Consider the following 18,141-nt stretch of genomic DNA (forward strand, 5'->3'; position numbering starts at 1 on the left):
GCCTAGTGTATTGAAGAATTATATGTTACACGAACCCTAAGAAAACAAAACTTAAGCTGATTTATTATGTCAAAGTTTACTTCAGTATTGCTTTTAAAACTGTCTTAGATACATCAATTGTTTACTAAATGCATTAATACAAAACATATTATGTAGTATACAATATATATTTTTTCTCATGTAATTCATAACATAATTAGAATCTTAATCGTAATGGGTTACTCCCAGTTGCAAAACATCCCCAATCAAATCTTTTCCTAATATTTATATTCACTTCCATTGTGGAGACATGACCACGATTTTATTTTTAATTATTATCACTGTCTTCCTCATAACGAACAATAAAAACAACTTAAGCTGTAAAACAAAAACCTAAATAGTCTAGGCGAATAATACTCAATACCCAAGATATATCATGATTTCAAATTAATAATTTGTGTGCTATATTGTAGATTATAGGTCTAGTAATGTGGTGTAAAGTTATTTCTACAATACACAACGTTAAAAATATGAGCTATAAACTATATTGTAATATACATGAAAATATGATTCATATGAAACCTATACAATAAAGAAACACTAGATATAGCGAATTGATAATCATGCTTATCTAAACCATCAAATGAGTACGTAAGAAAGCAATTAATTGTTATTTATTAGTTTACTACTTCAAATTTTTAGTATAATACACAAATATAACTATGTAACGATGAAGTAAAAAAAATGCTTTTAAAATTTGCATACAATGGGCTGTTTTTAGTTATTTTTGAACAAATATGGGCCGCCATTTAGGTTTTATAATTGAAAAAATATTGACTAAATGTTCTTCTAACTGTTGAAACACTGTACGCAGGTTAAAAAACACGTTTGTATTCGTGTAAAAATATTAAACTGTATACTTTTATATATTAAATCAAATAACTTTGTAATTGTAGTTTTTAATCAGTGTATCCATTGCAAAGAAGCTAAGTCTAGGTTCATTGATAAAAAGTTTCCAAAGTCTTATCTTACATTATCTACCGTTCGCCTGCCCCACATCGAGACACATCACACACACTGCAAAGCTGCACGTCAACCTTAATGATATACTGAACTGAACTCAAATCCATTATATTTAATATGTATTGTAAATTTTTTAACTACCCACAGTTAAAAAAGTGTGACTACCCACGTCGAAATAACAGTCAGTAGCCAAATATACTTTTCCAATTTGAATCTATATTCTTTACTATACTTTATCTACTAAAAGCACAAAAGTGTTATTTTATTTTACCCAAAATTGTGGAAAAAGCAACAGTGATGTTTTAAAGGTGGCCATAACTCTTTTAATAAATAAATAAATATTTTTTAAATGTTTAACATTTTTAAATTTTATTTAAATACCACAAATGGTGTTTTATAACTCAAGAGTAACGTTGCTAGGTTGTATAAAGGAATCTAAGTAAATACAGCCGTAAACAGCTAGTAATACGTCGTTGTGTAATATAGATTTTGTAATCAGTGTTTAAACGCTGCTTTAAATTTTAAATGTTAGTGCCAAATAAAAGATATAAATTAAACTAATTACAGATTTATTTTCAGGATTAAAGTTGTAATAATACATAAATTTACAAAATTACTAATCGTTATATTTTGTAAACACCTAGTGGACATATTACCAAGTGATATTAACTTCACTATAAAAAGGTGTAACTTTTTTATATCTTATAGTCATGCATAGTTATTAAAATCCCTGCAACAACTATCAGCTTGACATAAATGTTATACAGTTAAAAGACAGTAAACAAGTACTAAATAACTATTTACCAGCAATCTATTTTGGTTTATCCCACAGACAGCCATTTCTAAACAAAAATATCAGACTACAAGCACTTAAAAAAAGGACATAACACATTTCTAGGTTTATGTAAGACCTAAAAAAGTAGTAGGCCTCAAAGAAATATATTTAAATAGTTTTAATCCACCAACAGCTAGTAAACAAATACAGTTTAAAAGCTATGAAAAGCTAATTTTGGTAATAAAAATAAAACGAGCCGAACTTAAACAACACGGTTACAGCACGATATTTATACTTCATCAGATCTTCTGCACGTTAAAACAACTATGTCTCTATCACAATAACAGTTAACCTAGTAACTGTGTGTATTTAAGAAAACAGCCTAACTAACTAGTAATATTGAACTGAACTCAGCAAGTAAATATTCATTACAGTAAGAATCCAAAACTTGTAGGGGATATTTTGTCTTGATGCAAACTACATCAATAACTAATTGAACAGCTAAGGCAACCTCATTTCCAGTTACTTGCTTTTTAGTCTTTATCATCAAAACCACCCTCAATACAAGTTATAATTGAGAGAGAATTTCAGAACTCCTACCTATTTTCTCGGATAATAATTTTTTCCCCCACAAACTTTTACAAAATGCCATCCCTCCACTTAATGGTAATTCCTCGACAGCTCTGAAATGCTCTAGGGAAAAAAAAAAAAACTAATTTGGTTTTTTTAGAAAGTCTAATACCTTCCATTCTGCAGCTTTCTTTATGTTCTACATTGTATACAGGAGGGTTTGACTCAAACTAGATCTTTTATGTAGGGTCTGGGATGTTGTTTCTTCTGGTATTAGCGAAGTCCATCCAGTCATGGAAATCTTCAAGATTTATTAGGAGGACATACACACTTTTGTTTTACTTTTCTCAATGGGAGCTTTGAAATCGTCAAGTTGTAGACTTTTTTTCATTTTGTTCAGTGATTTGTAAGAATTTGGTTGGAAGGATTTGGCCAACATAAATTTGTGGCCTGGCTCAAAATATTTTATTTCACTAGACTCTTGAGCTTTTAACAAAAATAAATCAAAAAACATAAAAAATACCCAATTTTATGCCATTGAATTTATTCATCCAACGTTTTATTATTTTGGCTTCTACTTTCAAAATCATGTAGACTGTACAAATAATTTCTTCTTTATTCTTCCCCTTTACAGCTTTATTCTATAAACAAGCAGTTATTTTAGCCTCTCTTTTTTACTCACCGGTATAAAACTCTTGTTTTACACGAACAGTATTTGTGTGAATACTATTGGTTTAAACATGTCACATCGTGGCAAATTTTTTTACTATTCTCAGAATGCATCAATTCACCAGTTTACCAGAACTTTTCTCCGTTTTGTTTGAAGGCTTCTCTTGCATAATTTTCTCTCTCAATGAGATTTGGTTAGGTACGTACTGTATCTAATCTATAGTGGACAATCTCAGGTTCTCGCTGGTTGAAAATATGAAATTTGATTCTTTATTACTGAATATTCTATTTTGTTGTCCGATATACTTCGTTTTCGTTACTCATATGGTGGTAAAACTAACGGTTTTGCCTATTTGTTGAAATTTTTTATAGAAATTTGTCATTTGATTGAAATTAAAAGAGCAGTTAATAAAGGTCTTTCAAATCTGAATTGAGTTACCCTCTTTACATTTCTGAAAAAATAAAAGTATCCCCCACGACAGTTCCTTTTTTCCCTTCTTTTTTTTACTAGATCTTCTAAAATACGCTTTTTGTTCTTCTAGGTCAAGATCACAATATTGGTAATTAATTAATTGCTACTATTTATAATTACTGAATAATTCTTGATATTTTGTACATGCGAAATTAATAGTTTTAGAAAATAAGCCTACAATTAAAATATTTATATGTTTTTTACAAACTATCTTTGTTATTAAATATCTATTATATTCGCCTCAAATTGTCAATAGACGAACGCTATGATAAAAAAGAATAAAACAGAAAGCCTACGTAATTAAATCGTTAAAAGAATACTTTTGCATTCTATATTTTTCATGTATAAGTAAACATAAAACTAGATACAAAAACAATAATTTAAATATTGGAATGCGCTTAGACTAAATCACAGAACGGAGAATGTGAATAGAATATATGGGCTATAAAATTTTATTAAAACTATTAATGGATACTTTGAAATTAATTTTAAAAAATTTTTTTTGGGTTAAAAACATTATGTTAATATCGGAATTTTAGTTGTAATTGAAACAGATACAACATTACTACTATTATATAAAATAAAAAATAATTCCCCATATATATTTATGAATGACGTGACGTATATGAAATCTAGATATGTACACAGTTATCAAATGCGAAAATAACTAAAATGTTTATTTACTATATAATCCCAGAGCATACGTTTAATTACGTAGAACGTTTGAGCACAAAATGTCACATAGTAAAATAACCAAAAATACTTCAATTTATATGTACAATAACCAGGTAAAATTGATAAGCTTTAGGTTTATTAGTATCAGGTATACACACATGGTTATACATCCAAAAACATTCAAATATATAAATTTGAAATCTAATTAGTTTGCATACATAAGGTAATAGAAAAGAAAGTTATACGAAAAAGTAAAATACTTTAACTGCAAATGTAAATATTACATGCAGCATCAGTGTAGTAGCCTCATTAAAGCTTTAATTAAAGCCTAAACAAGTATAGAAAATAATATAACTGCTAACGTTTACCTCTGAAAGTGATTTTATGTTGCCTCGGAATAAATTTACTAACTATCAATGGGTATAAAAAGGTACAGATTATTAAAAAGGCAATTTGCAATAATTGCAAATCTATATACGTGCTGATTGGCTAGCTATAGACACTTCAATTAATTTGAGTACATACTTAATATGCTATTAACTGCATGTAAGAGCTGTTTCTGTATTGCTGGCATCAATCTACTATATTACCATGCTATTGTGCTTGTTACATTCTCTGTAATTGTAATTATTTAATACAATTTTGCGATTCAAACTTGTGAAATAAAGCAATGGGTTTAAATATAAATATTGTTAAGTGATGCCCGACTTTCAAATTAGCCCTTACGCGCTCAATCACCCCTAATTGTTCACAATTATCTTTTAAATAAAACGCTTACTAAAATTATGTGTCATTATATGATAAAAGTATGGTAAAAATTAGCTTTTGTTGCTTGTATTCATACAAATTATCGATTAAAGTGGTAAAAATAAAGTTTTATTTACATAAATATTATTTGCGTTTAAAACGGTGGCGTTGTACTTTTATTGTACAGTTTTATAGTTAAAATTTATATAGAACAAACATCCATGAACAAGTTTATGGAAAGAAGTTTCATGCAGCGTTCAGTTACATATATTTTTTATCATATGTATTGAATAAGTATCTAAGCAATGTGACATAGTATATATGTAAATTACCTCAGGATAGCATAATACATATATTTTATGAATTATTAGAATAGTTGATCGAAATGCTTTTAACTTTAGTTTTTTCTGATTAAAAAATATTTATTTCTTAAACAATAGTAAAACAAAGCACACAGATTTGTCCAATTTGTCACTATAACTTCAAGCAAAACTTGCAACAGTCTTTGATTGTTTGTGGATGTATGGACATGAAAAAAATATTTTCATAGATAATTTTTCGTGAAATTGATATATTTGTACTATTATCACACGTAGGAGAAAATAGTTTAATGTTTCTAATAATATATTGTGTTTTATTTTGTTTTAAAATTTACTTTAGGATACTCTGAGTTTCATAACAATAACGTAAGTAATCTCACTATTTAGTGCGTATTTTTATACATACAATATTTAAGATATAATTTGAATCTGGAAAATACCCTTCAGTAAATACTTAATGCAAATCGTTTTTCAACTGTACAAACGCTATATTTTTGTAATATAGTCCTGAAGTATTAATTTGTAAGTTTATACTCATATTTTATAAGGGTACTAGGCCAATATATTGGATCTTACTAAAGTGCACGAGGTTCACGAGTGTTTGAGCAGAGAAAAAAAATTGTCATTGAATATAATTTTCCTTATGTAGATCCATATCAGTGCTGCTTTACATGATTTCTGGCAAAACTTAAAATGCATCTTCTATAAAATGTTTTTATTTAGTAGGTTTATATGGATAGCAACTAATAATAGTGTTCAAAACATTGCAAAGCGTAGAACACGTGGTCAATAGGGATTTAATTATTAATATTAATTTCTATAATTACTATACAGATTTTTCCAGCACAATGGGCCAGTGAAATGAGTATCAGACATGTTTAAAACCATCCGAGTAATGTGATTAAAATTCCCTTCATATATTAAACGAAATGGATTACTTAAATTATTTGAAAAAAAAAACCAATAAGGAATTTATAACGTTTACGGTATTTTTATATCAGAAAACACTCTAATTGTCAATTTAAAAGAATTAAAATCTTAAAGTTGCATTAATCATATTTATTTTGAATCTAAACCACTTGCTTGCTGGTCTTGCAACATTTTTCAATTAATAATTTTTAAATAAAAAATGTTTAATGAAAAAACGTTTCTTTACATGACCTAGTAAGAAAGCTGTGACAGTTTGACAATTTTGACCAAGACACGTTTTAGTGCAGTGAGGTCAACATTGCAATCAATAGCTAACTTAACCACATTGATTTGTTGGTCTGTTTATTACTCACAAACTGTACATTTAATTTTCGATTCTCACAGTTTCCAAGAATCCTTCAGGGTGCATAAAATGTTTAACACGTCTTAATGCTTTCAATAAAAACTAGAAAAACATTATTGCTTGGGCAAAAAAGTGAGCAGTAAACATCGGATAAATCTATAAAACAATATTACTGAACATTAAGACGTAATTACTGTTTTCTTCAATCATTTGGGAATAGTACAAATTAAACTTGTACGCAGGGAAAAGAACAAATCCGATCCTTCAGGAATATATGCATGTGTTTTTGTTAACATATCTCGTCACATTCCTGGTGTTCCCAGTTACGATAGGAGTATTTCGCTTTTAAATTTTCTTTGTAAAATAAAAAATATTTTCCTATACTGTCGAAGTTGTTTGAACGAAAGAGAAAACATATTACATTCCACTGTTGTCAATAATATTATTAAAACAGTTCTGTACCACTTTCATCATAACACAAGGATATTTTACTGATATACTAAAAACGTATATTATTTACTCAGGGAACTTAGATATTTAACTATAAATAATATAGATTAAAATCCACTATATTTATTTTACATACGTGTTATTAAAATAAATTATGTAAAAATGTTACATTAAGTTAACGCCTACATAGTAGAAAATATCAGACGCTACAGCCAATGAATATTTGGAACCATTCGTAGATGAAATGATCTCGTATCTGATGAGTAGCAATCAGCTATCAGTAAACAAGCTCGAGCTTGTAACTGATTGCCATTAATCTTCGTCGATCTGTTTAAACTGTTCGCTTTGTTGGTCACAATCGGTGGCAGATATCTAAACTTCAACGCACACGTATTGACCGTCAATCTAACTTTTCCCCCCCCCCCCCCCACCCCCCCCCCCCCCCACCCCCCCCCCCCCCCACCCCCCCCCCCCCCCACCCCCCCCCCCCCCCACCCCCCCCCCCCCCCACCCATCTCCCACTTCTCTCTCTCTCTCTCTCATCTCTCGTCCTCTCTCTAACTCTCTCTCTCTCTCTTCACTCTCTCTCTCTCTCTCTCTTGCTCTCTCATCTCTCTCTCCTCCCGCTCTCTCATCTTCCTCTCTCGGTCTCCTCTCATCTCTCTCACTCGTCTCTCTTCTCTCTCTCTCATCCTCTCTCTTCCCCATCTCTCTCTCGTCTCTACTCTCTCCAATCGTCCCTTCTCTCTCTCTCATTCTCTCTCATCACCTTTATTCCTCTACACTCTCCGTCTCCTCTCTCTCATCTCTCTCTCATTTCACTCACTCAAATCTACTCTGACGACTCTCTCTTCTCCTCACCACACACCACTCTCACACACTCTCCTTCTCTCCTCTCTCTCTCTCCTCCTCTCACTCTCTCTCTCTCTCGTCTCCCTTCTCTCTCTCTCTCTCTCTCTCCTCTCTCTCCTCCTCTCTCTCGTCTCTCTCTCTCATCTCACCTCTCTCTTCTCTCCTCTCTCTCTCTCTCTCTCTCTCTGATATTAATTAACAAATGTTATTAATTCAACTAATATCTATAAATACCTTCTTAATAATTCCTCTCTGAGTTTTTTTCGAAATATATCATAACTAAACACTATTTCTTAATATCATTACATAACATATTCACAAGCCTAATGGACATTACATGGAAAAAGATCTCCCATACGAAACAGTTCTATGATATAGGAAACTGAAGCGTACTATTACCAAAACGTGTTTTCTCTCAAATGAACATCAAACAATCTTGAATATTTTTCATACAAATAGTCAGGTTCCTTGTCTGAAAAAGTTTATACATCATACTTAAAATATTATATTCCCCTTCTTTCCTTTATTTTTTAGCCATCCCAACCTAGAATAGTATCTAGTTACATGATCATCCAACCTCAAATTAAAAATGTACCTAATACACGCATTTTGAGCTCTTTGTAATTTACTAGTTAAGGTATCATTCAAATCACAAAATGCTAAATTAGCGTAATCAAAGTATGGTATAAAACCAAAGTTAAAACTAACATTTTCTTAATAAACACTGGAGGATTAAACACAATCTTTTTAATTGATATATGGACTGAAAAACTTTGTTATGAATATAATTTTACTTGTTCAACCCACGATAGAGTTTGGTTCATTCTTAAAAAATTCACAACGGTTGCTCATATTTTAAAATCTGATATATTAATCACAACTGGAAAAATTATACAATATCAATATTTTGAAATTATCCTAGGATTACCGATAATTTTTTACATTTTTGATATATTAAGATTCAAGCCATGATCAGTACACCACTTGTAAAGTTTTCCCAAAATCAACGTTTTATATTATTTATAGCTGTATTAATGTCCTTTTTAAATGGCAATGTATATATACATTTGGGTGTCGTCTGCATACAGCATCAACCTGCTAAACATAATAGGTTTCATCAATTCTATTAATATATAGTGAAAACAATAAAGCTGAGAGGTTTGAGCCTTGTGGAACTCCTACATCTATTTAATTTCCAATCCGAGAAAGATCCCCCCGTTGTCTTTACCCTTTGAATTCTTTGTTCTAAATAAGACTTGAACCAATTAACAGTAACTTACACTAAAATTATATGACTCAAGTATGGATAACAAAAGCCGATGCTGTACACAATCAAACGCTCTTGTAAAATCTAGTAACATTAAATATAGTAATTTTTCCTATTATCTATAGCCAATCTAATATCATCTGTAATTCTTATCAGTGCAGTCTGAGTACTATATGATGATCTATATCCAGACTGATACTTGAACAAAATGTTATTATCATTAATATATTTATACATCTGCTGAAACACAATCTTATCTAACATCTTACCTAGTACACACAAAATATTTATTGATCGATAATGCTTGCACTCCGAAGGATCGGATACTTTTGGTAGGGGAAGAATTAAAGCCTCCTTCCATTTATCAGGATACACACTATTTGCCAAAGAAAAATTATAAATGTGACATAGCACAATTTTTTATCTCCTCATAGATTATTCGTAAGAATTTTATTGGAATTCCATCATTGCCAATAGCATTTGACGAAACATCCATCAAAGCCTTATACACAGTATCAGAAATCAATACCATTAAATTGGAAACTATTATTTACACTATTAGGATTAAATAAGTTTTTATAATATTCAATAAGGTCTGGGTTTATTCTATTATTAAACACCCACAAAAATATGCATTTAAATTATCTAAAGACATGACAGGATCAAATCAACTTTTTTTGACACTTTGCCAGCTCCCTGACTCTTTAAGATTTTTCCAAAGATCTTTATTTGATTGTTCATTTTGAAAAACATGTGCAAAATGTTGATTCCTACTATCTCTAACTATTCTTTTTGTCCTATTGCGTAAAACTCTATAGTTTTCCCATACAACATTATTCTTAGTTCTTACATACTGCTTATAAACTCTATCTCTTTCCTTCATCATGTTTTTAATTTCATCATTAATCCAAGGACAAACGTTTTTCTTCTTGGAAATTTTTCTCTCAGGTATATACTTATCAAATAATTGTCTTAGTTTTATTATTTAATATTTCAACCTTGTCATTAACACAATTACTTACAAAAATATCGTTCCAACATATATTAGCACATTCGGTTTTTAGGCTATCCTTATCCATGTTTTTAAAGTCCCGTATCAGTAATTTTTCCATTATCTCTAACAAGTTTGGTTTTCAGATTTAAACTCTATATATATTAAATCATGATATGATAACCCTGAAACAGAAGTTTGACCGAATTCTCTTACTCTATCCCTGTTTATTAACAATAATTAAATCTAACAAAGAATCGGAATTAGGCCTATGATATATGTTAGGATTTTAAAGGCAGTATACATAAATTCAAACTGTTTACAAGATTCAAAAACTGGGTCTTATCAGCGAAAATCCTATTATCACTAATGTCGGTATTAAAATCTCCAATTAAAACAAAATATCATAAACAGTGTCAGATTTGCTAATACATTAAAGCATTCAGCTATATGACCCCACCTTTGGTGGACGGTACACAGCACACAATAACAATTTCCATCTCAAAGAAACTTCCAAAACAAGATATTCTGGTTTTTTACAATATACTGCATTAGACATACAAATAATTTTATAATTTAAATTCCTTTCTAATATAAAATCGCGAGGCCTCCTCCTTCTTTACCCTCTCTATCATGACGTATTAAATTGTAATTTTTCAATCATAAACAACACAGATGAGACAGCTGGCTTTAGAAATGTTTCTGTTACAACTATAATATCAAAACTTTCGTTATTAAAAAGGCTTAGAAAAGTTTCTCTATGTACAAATAATATTTTCCGCATTAACATGAATGATCCTTAAATAATTTTTTGACCCTAACGATCTGTTAACAAATATTTGATTCGTCTGACTCTTATCATTTATTGTTTGATTATCTACCATTTATGATTGAAAATATAAAATTCACACAATATACTAAAAAATATACTTACAACGGTCCATCCGTTCACTTAAATACGCAAAACACACTCTTAACAGATATTTTTTGTAAACTAAAGAAACTTCATATTAGAAATATATTTAAAATTCTTTACACATAAATACACACAGTAATAACACTTGTTTACTCACAATGAGCGTTTACAGGTGACTCGATTTTAATAAATGAAATAAAAAAAAAATTTTTATGAGATAAACTTGAAGTGTATAAATTTAGAAGATACCGAGTGTAAGTGTGAAAAATTTTGTAGTTTTAAATGTAGTAAAACGAGATGTAATAGTTTAGTTTATTCTTATTAAGTTAACTATAATGCCACAACTCAATTGTAAAATTCTGTATTTGTTGAAAGTTTGAAGCCTGTCTGGTGGAGGAGTGGACCATCGGTCCAAACCAAGGCAGGGTAAATAAACGAATTGTCAATTGTCAATTGTCTCTCTCTCTCTCTCTCTCTCTCTCTCTCTCTCTCTCCTCTCTTCTCTCTCTCTCTCTCTCTCTCTCATCTCTCTCTCTCTCTCTCTCTTCTCTCTCTCTCATCTCTCTCTCTCTCTCCTCTCTCTCTCTCTCTCTCTCCTCTCTCTCTCCTCGTCCACCTCTCTCTCTCTCCTCTCTCTCTCTCTCGTCTCTCCTCTCTCTCTCTCCTCTCTCTCTCCTCTCTCCTCTCTCTCTCTCCTCTCTCTCTCTCTCTCTCTCTCTCTCTCTCCTCTCTCTCTCTCTCTCTCTCTCTCTCTCTCTCTCTCTCTCTCTCTCTCTCTCTCTCTCTCTCTCTCTCCTCCTCTCTCTCTCTCTCTCTCTCCTCTCTCTCTCTCTCTCTCTCTCCTCTCTCTCTCTCTCTCTCTCTCTCCTCTCTCTCTCTCTCTCTCTCTCAGCAATTTTCTTACTTGCTCTGGGTGTAGTAATCTGTTTTCACTTTGCTTGTATACTGAACATGACCGTGGACGATTTGTAAATTTATTCTTACAAGTAATTCTATTTGGAAATGTGATCCGTGTAACGGCTTAAAAGTTACTAGAGGGGATAAATACCCCTATAAAGTTGTCCAGTGATAAGTTAAAGCCTAAAAAGTAATAATGATTCTGATTCAGACTCTAATAAAAGTAGTTCCATGAAAATTGCGTGTTTAAAGTGCCCTGAAAGGTTTTTCGTACAACGCCCATAGAGCTGTTTGCCATAAATGTGACGGCAAATTACCATTTTAAGTGTGCAGATATAAATAAGGACAATTAATTCTAGATTAACAATATCAATGGGCCTGTCTTGCATGTAAGGACAAGGACGTCGGCAGTTCCAGTGCAAGTTCGTTATCTGTACTATCAGATAAGATAGCGGCAAGTGTGTTGGGGATTGCGTAACGGGGCAGTCACGTGAGATATCGGTACCGGTCATTGACCCTACGGGCGAGATATCATTGAAACAGCTGTTTACTGAAATTTTTAAACTTAAGAAGCGAAATAAGACAATCCAATTTGGAGATCACTAATTCTTTGAACACGTATGGCGAGTGGATAGTCGAAAAACGGTAAGAAGATGGAGGAACTGAGCAAAGCAGTATTAAAAACGGCAGCAGATATCGAAAGATTTACGACAAGAAAATATTAATTTACGTAAATCCAACGCTGATTTAACTGTTAAGGTAGACACATTGGAACAGGCTACCAGGGAAAATGTTGTCGAGATCTATGGCGTACCATTTAATGCAAAAGAAAATTTATTTGATATTTTTAGCAAGATTTCACAGGTGATTGGTTTCGATTTCAATAGAGACATGATAGACAACTGTTATCGTTTCGGGGCTGTGTCAGGACGCTCGGGGGCAATCGTGGTAAAATTTGTCCGTAAGCTGGATATGGAGGCTTTTCTAGAGAAGAGACGACAGAAGAGAAACGTTAGTTCCCGGGACCTGGGTTACATGGCAGGCGAGTCCACACCGGTTGTACGTGAACGAGAGTCTTACAAAGGCGAAGAGACTGTTGCTGAATGCGGCGCGTCGTCAAGTGAAGGCAGATAAACATTACACTTTCCTGTGGGTGAAGAATGGGCGAATTTTTATGCGGAAGAATCAAGGGGGGCGTTATGTAATCATCAACTGTGAAGCTGACCTTCAAAGACTCATTTGACTTTATTCGTCCTGCTGTACACTGTCTATTTTGTATGTTTAGTTTTAGGTTGCACTCGAAAATGCTGTTTATGTGTTATATACCTCTCAAACGTCACACTATTTGTATACTTGTTATTTATTGTTTTTTTTTCTGTGTTTATTTATATGAAGCGTACATTATTTATGGTATAGTTTTTTTCTTACACTGATGATGGAAACAAGTGATGAAATTTTGAATGATAGCATGAATTCTTTAAATGAACTTAAAAGTTATTTTCGTACGTCTAAAAAAAACGTTAAAAACTGCACATATCAATGTTGAAAGTTTGAGAGCACACAGAGAATCTTTCCTTCAGTTTATTCAGCGATAACATGTTTGATATTATAGTAGCTACAGAAACATTTTTAGGATCCAGTTATTGCAATCAGCGCCTTATATGATCGATGGGTATAATATGATAAGGCATGACAGAGAAGGAAAAGAAGGAGGTGGCATAGCTGTGTACCTTAGAAGTTAATCTAAGTTATAGAATAATAGCCTCATCCGACTCTAGATATAGTAAGAAAGTAGAGTATATTGTGTTAGAAGTTACGTGTGTCTGGAAATTGTTGTTATGTGCAGTATATCGCCCCCCCGAAAGCGTCTGGAATAACCGAGCTGTTTGATATTATAGCTAATTTAATGCCCACACATGATAATTTATTAATGTTAGGTGATTTTAATACTGATCTCAGCTCTAATAGAGTTTTTGCTGATAGAACTGCATTATTGAATCATGTTGATGCCCTTAATTTAAATATCTTACCACTGAATGCAACCTACCATTTACCTAATAGCGATACGCTGTTGGACTTAATTATAGTGAATGATGTAAATAAGGTAAAAAAGCATGGTCAGTTGGCTGTTTTCAGGGATTTCTTACCATGAATTGATTTACGTAGAATTAAATTTAAGAATTAAGTTAAATGTAAATAAGAACAGATTAGTTATAAGAGATTTTAAGCATGTGAATATCATTAATTTAAAAAATGAATGTTTAAATACGGATTGGGGCAATGTGTATAGTAGTAATAATATTGATGAAATGGTAAATGTGGTTGAGGAGAGATTGTTAGAATTATTTAATACATTTGTACCTGAACGAGTTATTCGTAAGAAAAGAAAACCTTGTCCTTGGATAGATGAAGTACTGAAAGGGTTGATGACACATAGAGACTCTAAATATAAGCGTTATGTTAGAACAAAAAATGTGGGGGACTGGAAGAGTACAGACAGTTAAGAAATAGAATTAAGAGATTACAGAGAGATGCGAGGAATCGTCATTTTCGTTTGTTACTAGAGGAACAAAAGTCGAGCAAAGACATATGGAAGATTTTAAATAGTCAGGGTGCTGGTAAGGAAAAGAAACATATTTTCAGACCCTATTGTTAACATCAATGACCTTAATAACTATTTTTTTTTTGGTGGTGTTAATAATGGTATAGACAATAACCTGATTGAATATTACAAGAGTAAGAGAGAACTAGGAGATACTCATAATAATTTTAAGTTTACTAATATTACTGTAGAAATTAATTCATAGTGAGATTAAAAACATTTCCTCTAATGCAGTGGGAAATGATGGCATACCATTAAAATTCATCAAATTAGTGTATGATGAAATAAAATATGTTTTATGTTACATTTTTAACTATTCACTTAATAATAGTGTTTATCCTAGTCAGTGGAAGAGAGCATTAATTCTGCCATTACCAAAGATTGATAATCCTTTAGAATGCAAACACTACAGGTCTATAAATATTCTGTGTGTCCTAGGGAAAATTCTTGATAAGCTTGCATATAAACAGGTCAGCGAATATGTTAATGTAAATAATATCCTGTTCAAATACCAGTCTGGTTATCGCCCTGTATACAGCACTCAAACTGCCCTGATAAGAGTAACAGATGATATCAGACGAGCCATGGATCAGAGGAAGTTAACAATATTAATGCTCTTGGACTTTAGTCGAGCTTTTGAGTGTGTCAACCATAGGCTACTATTGTCTGTACTCGAATCATATAATTTTGATGACATAGTTTATTAAGTGGTTTTGCTCTTATTTAGTAAATAGAGTTCAAAGAGTTAAAACTCAAAGTGGTGTACTGTCTGAATGGAGGTGCAACCCTGTAGGGGTGCCTCAGGGGTCAACAATGTCGGCATTGTTATTTAGTTTTGTACATAAATAGAATAGATGAACCTATTACTTTTTGTAAGACAATGTTATATGCTGATGACATGCAAATGTACACACACTGTCAGTTGGATGAAATTAATATTGCTGTTGACCGCCTAAACGCTGATATTACAATGTTGTATAAGTGGTGCACTGACCATGGGCTAAGCCTGAATGCAGCTAAATGCAAACCGATAATATTAGGAACACCTCGTCTTTTATCTAATGTTAACTTAAATGAGATTTTGCATGTAACAATAAATGGGTTTTGCAATTAATTATGAGCATACTGTTGTTAACCTAGGTGTTAGAGTGTGTAATACGCTGTCATGGTCGGAACAAGTTAATTATATTCATAAAGAGAGTATACCAAAGTTTGTATAGGCTTAAGAGGCTCTGTTTCAATCCAAATGTACATATAAAAAAAACGCTTGTATCTACCCTTATTTTTCCATATTTTGACTATTCCAATGCCGTATTTTGTGATATAAACAATGAACAACTGCAAAGGCTACAAAAGAGCACAAAATGCATGTATTCGTTATATTTTCAATTTACCAATAGATGCGCATATTACTGCTTATTTTAAAGAGCTATATTGGCTAAAGATCAATGAAAAAAGAATTGAGTAACAGTGTTCTATTACAGATGTATAAAATTTTGATGTTTGAGAAACCAGACTATTTATTTCCATCAATATATAATGATGAACCATGTGCATGGTAGGGAAACAAGATTTGGTAACATTACTTTACAGTTTCCAATTCATAGAACTGTAACATATAATAAATCTTATCATGTAAGGAGTATAAAGATTATTAAACAACTTGGATGACAGTATTAAATATGCTCCTAGTATTTCTTTGTTTAAAAAAAAGGCTAAATAATCATTTGTTGGCTAGATATGAGTAATTACTACATCACTGCTGTAAACATAATATATGTGATTAATTAAATTAAATTTAGATTACCATGTAAATAATTGTTCTGTGTTGTTTTCTTTTCGTTGTGTATAAATTATAATGAATATTTATTAAACTCTGCATGTAAATAATTGTTCTGTGTTGTTTTTATTTTTGTTTTGTATACATTATAATGAATATTTATTAAACTCTTTATTATGCATGTTTTAAATGCATGTGATTTATTAAAGTGTTTGCGGTGTGTTGTCTAGGTTAGTTTGAGAGGAATAGTTATATTTATTGCATGTAATACTTGCACTTTATCTCTAATATGTATTGTTGAGTGTGCAATGCTGAAAAATAAAATAAAATAAAAATAGATATATATATATATTTATTATTTAATATTTAGAATTTATAATATCACTGTGTATTGCAGGAATAACCTTGTTACAAGCATGTAATGTACAGACATGTATACAATGGAATGTAAAAATGCTTGTGTATAAGTAAGAGATGTTTTTCCACAACAACTGTAATAATGAATAATAAAATTGTAAAATGTTTGGGGCCTGTCCTGGCGGAAGAGTGGACCTTTGGTCTAAGCCAGGGCAGGTTAAATAAAGAAATTGTCAAATTGTCAAATTGTCTCTCTCTCTCTCTCTCTCTCTCTCTCTCTCTCTCTCTCTCTCTCTCTCTCTCTCTCTCTCTCTCTCTCTCTCTCTCTCTCTCTCTCTCTCTCTCTCTCCTCTCTCTCTCTCTCTCTCTCTCTCTCTCTCTCTCCTCTCTCTCTCTCTCTCTCTCTCTCTCTCTCTCTCTCTCTCCTCCTCTCTCTCTCTCCTCTCTCTCTCTCTCTCTCTCTCTCTCTCTCTCTCTCTCTCTCTCTCTCTCTCTCTCTCTCTCTCTCTCTCTCTCTCTCTCTCTCTCTCTCTCCTCTCTCTCTCTCTCTCTCTCTCTCTCTCTCTCTCTCTCTCTCTCTCTCTCTCTCTCCTCTCTCTCTCTCTCTCTCTCTCTCTCTCTCTCTCTCTCTCTCTCTCCTCTCTCTCTCTCTCTCCTCTCTCTCTCTCTCTCTCTCTCTCTCTCTCTCTCTCTCTCTCTCTCTCTCTTCTCTCTCTCTCTCTCTTCTCTCTCTCTCTCTCTCTCTCTCTCTCCTCTCTCTCTCTCTCTCTCTCCTCTCTCCTCTCTCTCTCTCTCTCTCCTCTCTCTCTCTCTCCTCTCTCTCTCTTCTCTCTCTCTCCTCTCTCTCTCTCTCTCTCTCTCTCTCTCTGAAGTTTCCATAGACTAGACTGAAGCTAAAGGCTAGTAACTAAAAACCATAGACTAGACTACAGCTAAAGGCTGGTAACTATAACGGTTATCAACATAGATATTGTAGTATGTATGTTTCACATTATCAATAATTACTTAGAGGTCTTTCCAAATGACGTTTAATGTTTTCTTTTTGAAGTATGATTTATTATATCAATGAGAAAAATTCAAAAATGGGTTTATAGGAACGTAAACCACTTCGAATTTTACTAATGTATAAGAGATTGTTCAAAATGTTTTAGCAGCATCCTATTTTCTATATTTAAGTACCACTAGCTCCAGTATTGTTGCTCTGAGCAAATACGGCTGATATTTCTCACATGTCATTCTCCTCCATCCCAGTTGCGTTTATTAGGCTAAAAACTTGCAAGAAGTTCATCTGCACCAGTCGAATGTTATTTTACTTACTTCCACCAAAGATACGGTTGCACCCTAAGATTACAGGCAGAAGTTGAACTGGACAGTTCCTACCAAACAATTGGCACTAGGGCAAACGGATCTTGTAAAAGTGCTTTTACGGAGATCATCCTAAGTCGTAAGATTTTTGAAAAGTACGTCCGTTGTATGTCACAACTAATGTAGAGCTCTGCACAAAATGCTAGGTCAACCCCATTGGT

The sequence above is a fragment of the Homalodisca vitripennis genome, chromosome 8 (assembly GCF_021130785.1).
Source record: "Homalodisca vitripennis isolate AUS2020 chromosome 8, UT_GWSS_2.1, whole genome shotgun sequence".
In the NCBI taxonomy this organism is placed as follows: Eukaryota; Metazoa; Arthropoda; class Insecta; order Hemiptera; family Cicadellidae; genus Homalodisca; species Homalodisca vitripennis.